General features: G+C 36.9%; 1 protein-coding gene across 15 annotated transcripts in view; it reads left to right on the forward strand.

The window, feature by feature from the left end:
* The window catches only part of KLF12 (KLF transcription factor 12), a 466131-nt gene that overhangs the window by 118506 nt on the left and 332659 nt on the right, over window positions 1-14966 (forward strand). The window lies entirely within an intron of this gene.

Below are 14966 nucleotides of genomic sequence, written 5' to 3' on the forward strand. Positions count from 1 at the left end.
GTCATCCAATCAGTCAAATGTGTTTCATTTACTTTATTGATCAGTATAATCTACATTATTTTATATTAATGACAGTGAATGTTTGTTTATAAAAAGGCAGTAGATGAACTTGGAAAGTTCTGCATTTGCTTGGGTACCTTTCTTACTCAATATGTTAGTAAATGATTATGTCCTAGATAGGCCTATGCAGTGCAGTGCCAGAACTCTTGCATCTGTTTAGTCTACTTACTGATTTTATCTTTTTTTTTTAAACTCTGAACAAACCAAAATGTCCAACATGTGTAACTCACTAACATTCACAACCCACTTGTAGCAAAACTAAGAGCCTTAAAATGACCTTGAATCTATGGCAGTAGATGGGCATCAAATATATTCAGACACTTTATCTGAGTGGATTAGCAACAGACTTCTTCTCTTAGAAAAATATAATTGGGAAGCAATGACATTTGCATAAAGGCACTTCCTTTTGCCACCTTTGGATTTTTTTTTTTTTTTAGAATTATGGTTTAATCTTACTGCTGTTATTAAACTGCTTTAAACTTCTTTCCAAGTACCACAGCCAAACCGAAGGATTTATTTCATTGCTTGTACTTTGAAACACTATTGTCAAACAAAGTAAGCAAAGGCAAGTGATAGACATACAGCTCCCTTGCATTTTCAGTTTATTTGCATTTGTTCATGACTTCTGTGACACTTTAAATTTACAAAGGAGTTTGCTTGCTTTAAACTCTATCATATATATGTTGTTACCTGAATGAGTCTGTAAGAGATCAAAGTACATGTCAGCTTAGTAAATAGAAGAGATTTTTTTTTTCTCAGAACTGGTTATAAAGGGAGAATTCATTGCTGTATTTATGTTGAGAACTTAACATAGTTAGGAAAACAGTGGGTTGTTAAAGTTTGAAAAGTGTCAGGGAAGAGGTGGGTGGTATTTTCTGTAGAGTGTCAAATATTTGAAGTATATTAAAGCTGAAATAAGTGAAAATCTGTTAGATTACTTGGAGTTTCTTCTAATTTCCTATGTTTTAAAGAGACCTTTTCCCCCTCAAGTATATTTGCATATATAGAAACAATTTGGCTTCAACAAATAATGTTGCCTGTCTCTCTTAAAGTAATAAAATGAATAATATAGACTCATTAATCTTGCCAGTTATTTTATAGGATACTTGAAGCTGAAGAAGACACAGATATTAGGGACCTAACTAATTTGTACCTATGGAATTATGATTTTGGTCAAAAATATTTTCACTCCACATGTTCATTATGTGTGCATACCTGCCCTCTCTGGACAACGGTCCAGCTGATTGCTGCTGTTATTGTTAAGGGCTCCTAGTGTATCAAAAATAAGTTTTTGAGCATTACAGAATGGTTCATATGCTCATTTTTTAAATTGGAAACAAAAGTTCTGTACGAACTACACAGTGAGTACAATCAAATACACAAACCACTGGATGGGCAACCACACTGGGTAAGCCATGGAGAATTTACTTTTTTGTTGGATATTTGTTAGAGCATGAAGTTGGAATTGAGAACATATTTTCTTCTGAAATATGGTTGATGATTATGTATGTGTCCGTGAGTTATGGTTAATTCCACAAAGCTTATTTACTCTACAAAGCCCCCCAAATTAGAATATGGTGCTGCCATTATGTGTTAACCCTGTATATGACAGTGTATCTATTGGAAAATGTTTTGAATTTTCATGTGAAGTTTTAGGGGCATTACTGTAGCTCTGACAGTATAAATATGGATTTGAAAGGTATAAGCCATATACAACTTGGTATTTCAGAGTGGCAGTGAGGCTTCAGTGCACTGGTGGTGATAAACTGTTAGGACTTGGAATCTCTTTGTACTTTGATAGCTTAGGAACTATCTTAACCCTAATTGTGTTTCACATGCCCCTTTTCTTCGAGATCTCCAGAAACTTGGTTCATCTGCTGCCTCTCCACAATGAACAGCTGTTGCTTCTGGCTGTAGTAGCTGTCAGCCCCCTTTTCTGCTAGGCTGGGTTAGTGTCCCCACAAAATTCATGTTCTTTTTCGGACCTCAGAATGTGACCTTATTTGGAATTAGTGTTGTTGCCAGTGCAATGAATTTTGACGAGGACATCCTGGAATAGAGTGGCCTTTAATCTAATATGTCTGTGTCCTTCTTAGAAGAGACCCAGACACGTAGGGTGAGCACCATGTCACAGAGGCAGAGATGGGAGTGATATATCTGCACCTCAAGGAACGCCAGTGATTGTTGGAAACACCAGAAACTCAGAGAAAGGCATGTGTCAGATTCTGATCTATAGCCTTCAGAGAGAATGTGTCCCTAACAACACCTTGATTTTGGAATTTCAGCATCCACGTCTTTGAGACAGTAGATTTTTGTTTTTAAAAGCCACCTGGTGTGTGCTACTTCCTTACTGCAGCCCTAGGAAACTAATAACACCTGCCAATAAGCAGAGAAGAACATATTCTCTGAGTTTCTCTCCTGTAAGTCTGTTTTTTAGCAAACATGTAAATAGTTTTAAGTTTCTCTAAAATTATCAGAAACAAAACTGAGCATCTGTAGGTGAAGAGCATTCATTTTCAACCATCACTTCAGTTAGGCATTTTGTGTGAAAGCTATTCCATACTGGGATTCCATCTCCAGAGATTCTGATACAGTAGGCTAAGGGTAGGGCCTGGGCATATGTATGTTTTAAAGCTTCCCAAAGGAATCTGGGAATATGCAGATAGAGCAGAAAATCACTAGTGCAGAGGGAAGAGTAAGAATGAGCCAGGAGCACATTAGAATCAGCTTGTTGGCTTTTGAAGCTTACTGATGCCTGAGCCCCAACACCAGAGGTTAGAGATGCAGCCTGCCATTGGTTAGGGATGCAAAGGGGTCAAAGAGAGTCGTTGTTTTTTGTTTGTTTGTTTGTTTGTTTTGTACACAATGGATGGATGAAGTCTCAGCACGACAAAATATCTTCTTCTGTATTGTATTCTCTCTTCTTCATAATTCAAGACTTCCCCAAACATCTTCGAAGGAGGTGGCTAATGAGTTATATGTGAGTTGGGTGTGTTGGGGGGATTGCAGTAGTGACTAGTGGCTCCAGGTAAGGTGGGTGGAGATTGATTTTTTTTAAAAATCCTTTTCCCTCCTATTCTCTGTACCATTTCCTGTTCTGTGGGAAAACCTGCCTTGGGCCCACATGAATAAAATGAGAATGAAATTATAGGGTTGCAAAAGTATAGAAGTGAGGGGATTCTCAGAGAGAGGAACAAAATTTGAAAAATCCCATGTGGCAGAAGTGGGAGGCAAAGAGGTACTGTGGCCACTGGTGGCCGTTTCAGTTGTGTGTAATCCATTGTGCCTGTAGAGAGGGAACTTAATGTGTATGTGTAGACATTCATACAGATAATTTTTGTGTGGGGCATGAAAATGTCTGTATAATTCTGTTTTTTGTTTTTTGTTTTTTGTTTTTCTGAAATTCTGTTTGCAGTGAATGTTGCCCCGTATTATGTGATGATTTCCAAGAAGCTCCTGTTTCTCCATCTTGCAGTCTGCCTTGTACTTTATACTTATCATTTGGGTTGTGCCTGTGGTGTTAATCTTGATTAAGAGATACATTGTTAATACATCTGATGCTGTGCTAGTGACTAATATCTAGCATTGCTGCTATTTCTTTTATAATGACAGTATATTTAGAATATCTAAGACATAAAAACATCAGATTTAAAGGAGGTCTTTTGCATGTAGGTGACTTGGAATGAAGACCTTCTTCATCCTGTGCTCATTTCCTTCCTTTGTCCACATGCTTCACTATCTTCCTGATGACCATAACTGTGTTTAGAAACCACGACCACGTTAAGGAGACCTCCTTATTGGCAAAGTTCTTTAAGATTGGTTCTGGGATCTATGCTTGATGGCAATGCTTAGAAGTTCTCATAGTCATAGCTATCTGAAGTTCTTGTATATCTACTGATAATCACGCTTGCTTTATTTGAATTGCATATCAATCATTTGAGGTCGATTATAGCACGTGTATTTTCTTGATAGGAGACTATCAGTGAGATTCGTACTTTGGAACTAACCGGTGGCATACTGGCAAGTGACTTTCTGAATAAAAGGCCCTTATTTGTAGCATTTGCTGATTCCCCTGATGTAAATACACAGACTTTGATGCATTTCAAGCTACTACAGTATAGTCATGGGTCGTAAAGAGATGTGTGCAGTCAGCTCTCCCAAGCCTGTACTAGCCAGACCCAACCCTCCTCTGGATCTATCATGTTATGCTGCCAAACTCCCCTGACTCTTCCCTGTCCCCGCTACCGACAGCAGTCATTTTACAGAATTCCCACGTCACTATCAAATGAACATTGTGTCCTGTTTGTAGCCTCTTCTACTAAAAGTTTCTCCACAATATGGAATTACAATCAACTGTCAACTTCCAGGACCCTTACGGCCCTAGACTAATGTGGAATTAATGGAATAGGATTTATTACAGTAAGACATATTTTGTTATTTCTTGATAAGTGCAGAAAATGCTGTTGAGTCAAATGCCTGATCATTCTTGATGTGAGTAGCAATTTTATGAACTTATTAATAACACATTAAACTGATTTTTCTCATGACACCAATCATTCTTTTTTGGTTTAATTCAAAATGCTTTTTTCTTTCCACATCTCCTTTTTCTTGGTGTGGTCTTTAGGTGAAACCACCTTTTCTCTGTCTTTACACAAAACCACCTTTTCTTAGGATTTGCTTTTGGCACAGCTGTGTAGTAGCAGACTTGGAAGGGGTCCGGCTCTTGGGTAATGAAAAACCAGGAGACTTGTCAGCCCTTTTTTCAAAATTGTGAATGAAGTGTTCAGCAGTACTATCTATCTCCATCCCATTCCACATTTTTATGGAAAAGTCTAAACAATTATTTCCTTTCTCGTCTCTGTTTCTACCTCATTGTAAATCTTAGAAAACATGTGTCTCAGGTTCGTTTTTCCCGATTCTGGCTGTAACACTGACTTCCTTAAAAATTAGAGTGCATTTTAAATCGTTGCCTTTTGTCAAGCTTCCTATTCATGCTAAGACCTTGAGAGAGATGTGTTAGGCATCGCTAATGTGCTGCTGCCATCTTTGTAGGATTTGCCCTGTAGTGATTAGGATACCCTTTTTCAATTTTTTCTTCAGCACAGCTGTGATAGGCTGCATAGAGTTGAGAGAGCTTGACTCTATCCCTGGCATGGACCGCTTGCTTTTTCTGAGATACTTTGGTTTTATGGGAATTGCTTTCATTTACGAGCACTGTGTAATTTGAAAAAAACCAAATGTTATTAAACAATTTCTGAAATTGCTTCCTGAAGTATATATTGCATAAAAATATATTTTAGTGACTATAAATATGAGACATGTGAAGTCTTTTTTATAACCAAATTCCATGTAAGTATGATATCATTTTAAGCAGACTGGATTTTTTCTTCTTTTCTTTCCCAGCTTGTCAAACCCCTTTAAGACATGGCCACAGACCATGGGATTGCAGTCCCCACACCACTAATGTCATTTTATATTTTATCCCTAAAGATTGTGTAATTGTTAAGATTTTATGACTGCCTGACACTTATATTTAATGTCCAGGCCATGACCCTGAGCAATGAGAGCATGTGATGGCAGGGACCATGGACTTGAGTTTATGTTACTGTTGTAGAGGTTCCTGAAAGAAAAGACCAGGGGGCTTCAATATGACTTGCAGTCTGGACAATTTATTTTGTTTTTGCTGAGGAAGTAAAGAAGTACATTTTTATTTTTTAAAAAAACGTTAAAATTGAAAGCATTTTCCACAAGAAAAATACGTTACCAGGAAAAAGAAAAATTGTATTTTAGTCTGATTATAAGAGATGCAAAGTTACATTGATCTGCTTCCTACTTTTACTTAAACATATGTGTTACAGTTTTGATTGCAAGGGACTTGTAAGTTAAAAAGCTTATGAGTAAGCTTCTTGACAGAGAAATCTGATTTTCAACATGAACAGCCTAAATGGAAACTGCTTTCTCTGTGATAGTTCTATAATTTTATTCTAATTTATAATGAATATACTTATCCAAAGAAAGTTACAGTGAAATGGAATTACATTCAATTACCTTAACTCTGTTCAGTTTGAAGTTGTCACATAGACAGTTAATAGTATGGTAGTAGAAATATAGTTTTGTAATGAAAGTTTGAATGTTAATCTTTGGTAAAACCACTTAAAAAAACTACCAACAAACATATAAAAAAAAGAAAAGCTCATCATCACTGGTCATTAGAGAAATGGAAATCACAACCACAGTGAGATACCATCTCACACCAGTTAGAATGGTGATCATTAAAAAGTCAGGAAACAGATGCTGGAGCAGATGTGGAGAAATAGGAATGCTATCACACTGTTGGTGTGATGTAATTTAGTTCGACCATGGTGGAAGACAGTGTGGTGATTTCTCAAGTATCTAGAACCAGAAATACCATTTGACCCAGCAATCCTATTACTTGGTATATACCCAAAGGATTATAAATCATTCTGCTTTAAAGACACATGCACACATATGTTAATTGCAGCACTGTTCACATTGGCAAAGACTTGGAACTAACCCAAATGCCCATCAATGATAGACTGGATAAAGTGTGGCACATATACACCATGGAATACTATGTAGGCATAAAAAGGATGAGTTCATGTCCTTTGCAGGGACATGGATGAAGCTGGAAACCATCATTCTCAGCAAACTAACAAGAACAGAAAACCAAACACCACATGTTCTTACTCATAAGTGGGAGTTAAACAAAGAGAACACATGGACACAGGGAGGGGAATATCACACACAGGGGCCTGTAGGGAGGTGGGGGGCTAGGGGAGGGACAGCATTAGGAGAAATACTAATGTAGATGACGGGGTGATAGATGCAGCCAACCACCATGGCACATGTACACCTATGTAACAAACCTGCACGTTCTGCACATGTATCCCAGAACTTAAAGCATAATAATAAAAAAGAACAAAACAAAACTGTAACTTCAGTAGACAAGACCAATCGTAGTTTTTGCGTATTTATATTAGACACATAAGTTAAAGTTTTGATTTATTTACATATTTATATGTAAGTAAATATTCCTAAAATAAGACTTAGTTTGCCTCAATTGTCAGTCCCCATTTGAAGACCCTTGACCCAGAAATGTAGACCTTTAATATGTTATTATAAATTAAAACAAACTTTTTCCTCTCCAATCTTTAAAAAAATAATTTATACAGTTTTTGTAATTTCTGTTAGATGAATAAAGCATGGCAGATATTGTTTTTATCTATACATGTAAAAGATAAAAGCATGGGATTCTTTTCAGTGTAATAGGCCTTGCTGAATCACTATGATAGGACTAGGATGATGCCTAACTATTTCAATGTTATGGAGTAAGACGCCATTTCCATTGAGACAGAAGTATCTAGTAAGGACTACATTTGCAAATGATCTGAACAGCGACCCACTTCCAAAGGTTAATTGGCCTTGTGGAAACTATATGTATGGATTGATTTTGTATACCTTTTCAACAGTAGTGAGTGCCCCTTTAGAGAACAAATCATTGTACAGAAACATTATTGCTAATTTAAATTGGTAAAATGCCATTGAAGTTTCACTTATTGAAGATGTTGCCTATGTACTTTTCAAGTTTATTTACTTTTAAGCTGATATAAAATTGTATGTATGATTGACAAGTTGATGTTTTGAAGTATATATATACACTGTGGAATGGTTAACTCTAGCTTATTAACAAATGCATTACCTCACATAGTTATTGTTTTTTGGAGAGAACACTTTAATGTCACTTGGTGGCCGGGCGCAGTGGCTCAAGCCTGTAATCCCAGCACTTTGGGAGGCCGAGGCGGGTGGATCACGAGGTCGAGAGGTCGAGACCATCCCGGTCAACATAGTGAAACCCCGTCTCTACTAAAAATACAAAAAATTAGCTGGGCATGGTGGTGCGTGCCTGTAATCCCAGCTACTCGGGAGGCTGAGGCAGGAGAATTGCCTGAACCCAGGAGGCGGAGGTTGCGGTGAGCCAAGATCGCGCCATTGCACTCCAGCCTGGGTAACAAGAGCAAAACTCTGTCTCAAAAAAAAAAAAAAAAAAAAAAAAAATGTCACTTGGTGTTTTTCAAGAATACAGTATATCATTACTTTAGTCATTATGCTGTACAATAGATGTCTTGAATGTATTTCTCCTATCTAACTGCATATATATATATATTCATTGACCAACATCTCCCCAACTACTTCAGCTTCTGGTAACCACCGTTATTCTCTCTTCTTCTAATGAAATCCACTTTTTTAGATTCCACATGTGAGTGAGATCATGAAGTATTTGCCTTTCTGTTCCTGGCTTATTTCACTTAGCATAATGTTCCCCAGGTTCATCTATGTTGTCACAAATGGCAGAGTTTTCTTTTTTATTATGGCTGAATTGTGTGTATAATTTTTTTAAGTTAAAAAAACAGTAATTATAAGGATTTTCAAAAGTTTTCTCCTGGCCTTGGTTGTTCTAATCCTAATTTATCACATTCTTCTGTGATACTATTGAGAAAGGTAGTGTGGAGCTGGCATGCACCACTGAATAATCTCATGCCTTGTGTACCCTCCCAGCCTCACAGCGATGGCAGTGCTCCTTGGTGACAGCTCTGGAACTGTCTGCTCTAATGCTTTATTCCCCTTTCCTTAGTTCATCCCTGGAGGGTGAACGATCGTCGATATGCCAGGGACCCTGCTCCTCTGTGCCTTCCACTGCTGCTTGGCCAATTTCTTTTAACTCAGACCATTTGCTTTAGACATATGTGTAAGTATTATGAAACGTATACATGTATAGATGTGTAGCATTTCTCTTTGTCAGTTGCCAACTTAGGAAAACCTTTCCTTCATATTCTTCCAATTGTGATGAAAAACATAATGATCCTGTTTCTGCTGTGTACCATCACTTAAAAAGTTTTGTGGTTTTTCTTTTTGGAGGGGGGCCTCTTTTGATATGACTTTTTATGGCAGTGTTAAATCTGTGTATATGTTGTCTGTATTCAGGAAATAGATGAAAATAGAATTTCCCAATGAAGAGAAGAGTTAGAGATGTGATTAAGATAAGATCGCAGATAGAATCGAATGACTTGTCTGGTTCTGAAGATTTCAGACTTCATAAAGGTTTTGTGAGATAATTCGTATAACTTATGAATTCATATAATGTATTCACATAACTACATTAAGTTACGTGTTGACTTTTTTTTTTTTTAGGTTGAGGGCACTTATTTATTCACTCATTTTTAGTTCACCTTTTGACCAAAGTTCCGCTCACATGCAAGGAAGTGCGTATATTACAAATGTACAAATGGATGAGTTTCCACAAAATGAAGATATACACACAGTTTTTATCCAGGTATTCATAAAACCTTACCAGCAGCCCCTCACACAAGTGTCAGCTACTGTGCCATCTCCCATCACCATAGACGACTGTCCTTGAACAGAAGACCTTGTGCTGTTTTGAGTCCAACCTTATTCATTCAACATTGTTTTTGGGGTCCATTCATATTTTTTAAATTGATGTCTAATATTCCATTATGAGTTTATCGAAAAGCTTCCACAGATTTATTCATCTGTTTAACTGATGATAGATGTTTGGATTGTTTCCAGTTTACAGCAGTTGGGAATATGCACTGTGAATTTTCTATAATGACCATGTACACCAAAGAGTGTATGATATGTATCTAAAAGTAGAATTGCTGAGTCTTAAGGAGTATATTTTTATTTTAGTAGACACTGCCAAACAGTTTCCCCAAGTAACTGTCCCAGTTGAGACATTCATCAATGCTGTCTTGAGAGGCAGGGCATGGTGGCTGGCACCTGTCATCCTAGCACTTTGGGAGGCTAGGGGAGGAGGAACACTTGAGGCTGGGAGTGCAAGACCAGTCTGGGCAACAGAGCAAGGCCTCATCTCTACCAAAAATTTAAAAAATTAGCCGGGCATGGTGGCACGTGCCTGTAATCCTAGCTACTCAGGAGCCTGAGGTGGGAGGATGGCTTGAGCCCAGGAGTTTGAAGCTTTATTGAATAATGGTCATGTGCCTCTGCTCTCCAGCCGGGGTGCCAGAGCAAGACCCCTGTCTCTTAAAAAACAAACCAACCAACCAAAACAAGAAATATAGATACTCCGTATTCTTTTTATTCTTCACATTGTCTTTTTGCCATTCTAATAGCTGTGTATTGGTGTCTCTTGGTGGTTTTAATTTGCATTTTCCTAATGATTCATATTAATGAATACCTTTTGCATGTTAATGGCCGTTTAGCTATCTCTTGGGAGGAACTTATCCAAGTTTTCTGTTTGTTTTTGGTCTATTTTTCTTTTTTAATGGGCTTATCTGCCATTTTCCTTTTTGTTCATTTTAGAAATTGAATCAAAGCCTAAATCTAGTGAGACATTTGCTAGGGAGGATGAGAATAATGTAAAAGTTATTCTGACAGACATATTTATTTGTTCATTTTTTAAAATGTTTATTAAACAACTCTTATGTCCATACGTTTCCAATGATAAAAGAATAGTATCTGGCTTAGGAATTTTTTGCAATTTGATGGTGTATAAGGCAAATACAATGACACCAAGAATACCTATTAAATGTTTGATTATCAGGAGCAAGAAGAGAGTCCAATGAAAGCATAAGTGTCCTGTAATCCTGTAATAGTCTCTGAGTTTAAGACCTACCCTATGAAGAAAGGGAGTCAAAACCTAGAGGCAAAGTAGGAGTTAGACAGATGAAAATTAGGGTGGGTAATGGTGGTTTAGATATCGGGAACAGTGTACAAATACTCATGTTGGAGAGATTGCAATGCCTGTGGAAAGAGAGGGTGTATGGGAGTGTATCTAGTGGGTATTGCTTAAATTAATCAGTATTTTAAGACTTTTTATTATTTATTGAGATTCTCTCATACACACAACCCTATGAAACTCATGAGGACACTAGGGTTCTTAAAAGTAATAATAACAATGGTAACAATCATCATTTACTGGAGTGTTTTCTGTGTGCTGGGCACTGTGATAAGCACTCACATTATTTCATTTAATTCTCATAGCCAGTTTATGATAACAGGCACTGTTATTATTCATCTTTTATATTAGAAGAAAATAGGTCTTACAAAGTTTAAGTAACATCGGTGAACCTTATGGTGCCCTATGCTCACCAAATTTATAACCTAGTGGAGACTTGAGAAATTGCACAAAGAATTACACATAACAAATTTTAAGTGTACTGAGGATTATGATGGCAGTAAATTAGACGTGAGTCTGTTTATGGTAACAATAAGAGTTGTAGGATACTGGAAAGATGATAAGAATAAACATTTTCTAGCATTGTTTTACAATTAGACATGTATAATCTATTGTTTATATTAAATGTTACTGCATACTAATAGTATATAATTTATTATATATAAATTACCTCTATCCAGTTCTGATCATGGAAAGGTGACAAACTGTATTAGTTACAAGCACAAACTTTGGATTCACAGTCCTTGGATTTGATTCTTGACTTCACCATTTGCTGTTGAACTTACCATGACAAACTCAGTCTCACAGCTTTACTTGGAAAAACATTGTTTTAAAGCCTTACTAGATTCATTTCAAAATTTGGTGGTTCTGTGAGGAAAAACACATTCGAATTTGCCTTTGGTCTTTTCCCTGAAAGTTTCAGTCTGCTGAACATTAACAAAAAAAGCCATTTACAGTCAGAGACCTTGGAAAGCACATACTTTTGGGCTGCAGAAAATTTTAGAATTGAACTGTGAAGGCACTGAAAATAGAAGGTTATAATTGAAATGTCAGCAAATATAACTATAACAATTGCAGTCGATGCTACTGGAATATTAAATATACCTGTTAAATACATTCTTTCTTTTTAGTATATAAAGTTTAATATGCATTCCATATCTCTCCAGCCATATTTCCTATATCAATAGTCCCCTGTGGCAACTTTATCTTTGAATACAAACTATGCATGTTCAATATTTGAGTAGTGATAATGGGTTTTATTCTATAAATAACAGCCTTAGTACCCTAAATACAGCCAGCATAACTTTACCATTTGCAGGAACAACTGGGCTTTATATTCTAAATGGCAGTTTTAATGTTTTATTCATTGCAAGTAAACCAACGCAGGACACAGGAAGAAGAAAACTTTATTAGCATGGAATAAGCGAATCTATCACTGTGGTAGAGGGGATGCCCTCTTTCCACTGGGCTGGTGTGCCTGAACTGCTGAAATGCAGTGTACCCAGGCCCTTCTAGAACATCTTGACAGTACAAGTTATATTTGAATCATCAATCTAAATGGCCCTTTGCTGACAAGAACTCCAAATTATAGAAGAACCTTTTAAAATGATATTTTTTTCAGAGTCAGTTTAAAAGGTTCCTGCTCCTGGCAAGGTATGCTCCATAGCCTACTTCTCAAACTCTCTTCCTCAGAAATAGAAAATAATTCAAGGTGAGTATTTGAAAGTAGCCTGATGTTGGCCAGGTATGGGGGCACGTATTTATAGTTCCAACTACTCTGAAGGCTGAGATGGGAGGATACCTTGAGTCCAGGAGTTCAAGACTAGCCTGCGTAATACAGTGAGACCTCATCTCTTAAAAAAAAAAAAATGAAAGAAAGAAAAAAGAACAGAAAAGAAAAAGAAAGTAGCTTAATGCAAGCAGTGAGTTTGAGTCTTTTGCTTTACTTTATGTGACTTTTGAACTATAGTCATAATACACTGTTTTAATACAAATTAACAAATAACCCTACAAGTAAAATAGCTGCTTCAATAGAGACTTCATGTTTTATTATGTGAGTTCATATTCCTCCTGGCAAAGGCCCAGATCTAGGGTCTTTATAGTTTAGAATTTCTTTGCCTTCCTAGATATTTTGAATCTGAAGGTAAGAATGATAAAACACATATCATGAACTGGCTGCTATGTAGATGATTTTTTTGTGGTTTTGTTGTTGTTAGTACAGGAGTTTAAATTAATTCTGAGATATTTTAAAATTAGCAACTTTTAGAAACAGATTCTGCATATCACTTGAATATAACTGTAGGGCAAACTTGTCAGGAGTGGAGTAGCAGTGGTACTCTACATAGAATGCATTCCTTGTCCCTGCCGCTTTCAGCCTTACTCTGTCTGGCTAGCCACCTGTCTCAACCCTGACTCTTTTCAGCATTTCTACTTGTAGCTCCCTAAGTAAATTCATCCAGAGCTGCCCAGCTGGTGTGCTGTGGGCTGTTGCAGGTATGCTAAGGTACTGATTTTCTCTGACAGTTGGAGAATTATGGGAATGAAGTTGGGGGATGCCCAGTTAGCCCTCAGGCACAGCCTGGCATCCCCCAGGATGTCCCAAGATTAGGGGTTTGGGGAATCCATTCCCATAAGGGGCCTTTCTTGTGTTTGTACTCAGCTATGGAAAACTGCCAACTCTTAAAGGCCTTCTACAGACATAGAAGAAAGAAATCTATGTGTTCTTTACGAGGCTGACATTCTTTCTGATGTCACAGATTTTAATTAGCTGCTTATGTTGCCTCATGAAAACTATCCAGTTTGGCAGTGTGCTCACTTATAACAGGCTCTATCCAAGTAGGGCAGGGATAGCTGGTAGAGATCATATATTTGAAAATGCTGTCTTTACATATAACTCCATGAAAAAAAAAAGATGAGTAATTAGATACAGTATGCGATTGTTATTTTAAGTACTGCTAGTTGTCTGTAAAGGAACTGAAGCCCTGCAAAATTGCTTAAATGCACAATGATTTCTTTCAACACTTTTACACGTTATGAAAATTATGAACTGTTAAGCAAATTTCTTTACTCAGAAGAACACTTAAGGAAAAACATACTAGAAGCAACAGTAGGATAACAACAGAATCAATGAAAATGTTGTCAGAGGTTTGACATTTAGGAATTTAAGAGGATGGCTTGGTCTGAGTTTCCAGATGATACTGTAACATAATATACTTGGTTGTGGTAGTTTTAATCTTGTATATTGTCCGATGCATTTCCCATCAGCAATGTAGTAGGTATGTGATATAGAATAAGTTATATTTTATTTTATCAATTTAAAAACCAACCCTGTTTCAGGACATAAAACAGTGGACTCAGGAGTAGATATTGGGTTATATTTCTGGTCCTCTGGGACTCTTTTCATTTTAATAGGCTATGAGGATTATAGAAAGACCTTGACACTTTCATTCAGGCATGGCTGTGCATGAGTGGCTGTGCTTTGGAAGACAAATGCAACACTTTCGGGATCCCTTTGTAGAGTTTTCAAAGAACTGAACGTTGATAATCTGGTGAGATAAAAATTAGGTACCAGCAAGCATCAAATACATTCTGCACAATTATACCTCTCCAGGGGGCTGAAGATGATACTAAATTAACAGTACATGTGATACATTTCCATCCAGATGCCTTAAATGCTAGATTAAACAAGCAAACATGTCTTTTGGGAGTTTAGTGGACATATTAAAGTCTATATAAAAGATAGCTAAAGGCCAGGAAAATTCCCAGTATGTTGTACAAGGGTTTGAAATGCGGAACCTTGACCAATAGTGTTCAATAGAAACATAACCGAAGCAGCTTCAGGAGTTTTAGAGTTCCTAATCACCACAGTGAAAAGACATAGCCGAAATTTTAAGTAATATATTAATTCTTATTTAACCCAGTACTGTTTGTTCCTTGGCATTCATGGGAGGTTGGTTCCAAGACACTCTTCTGATGCCAGAATCTACAGATGCTCAAGTCCCTTGTATAAAATGGCATACCATTTGTATATAACCTGTGCATCTCCTCCCATGCACTTTACATTCGTTAGATTATTTAAAATACACAACACAATGCCTACACATCGTTTCATTTACATGGATTTAATGTAGTACTAAATCTGCAACAAATTCGTGTTTTGCTTTTTGAATCT

The sequence above is a fragment of the Saimiri boliviensis genome, chromosome 16, assembly GCF_048565385.1.
Source record: "Saimiri boliviensis isolate mSaiBol1 chromosome 16, mSaiBol1.pri, whole genome shotgun sequence".
In the NCBI taxonomy this organism is placed as follows: Eukaryota; Metazoa; Chordata; class Mammalia; order Primates; family Cebidae; genus Saimiri; species Saimiri boliviensis.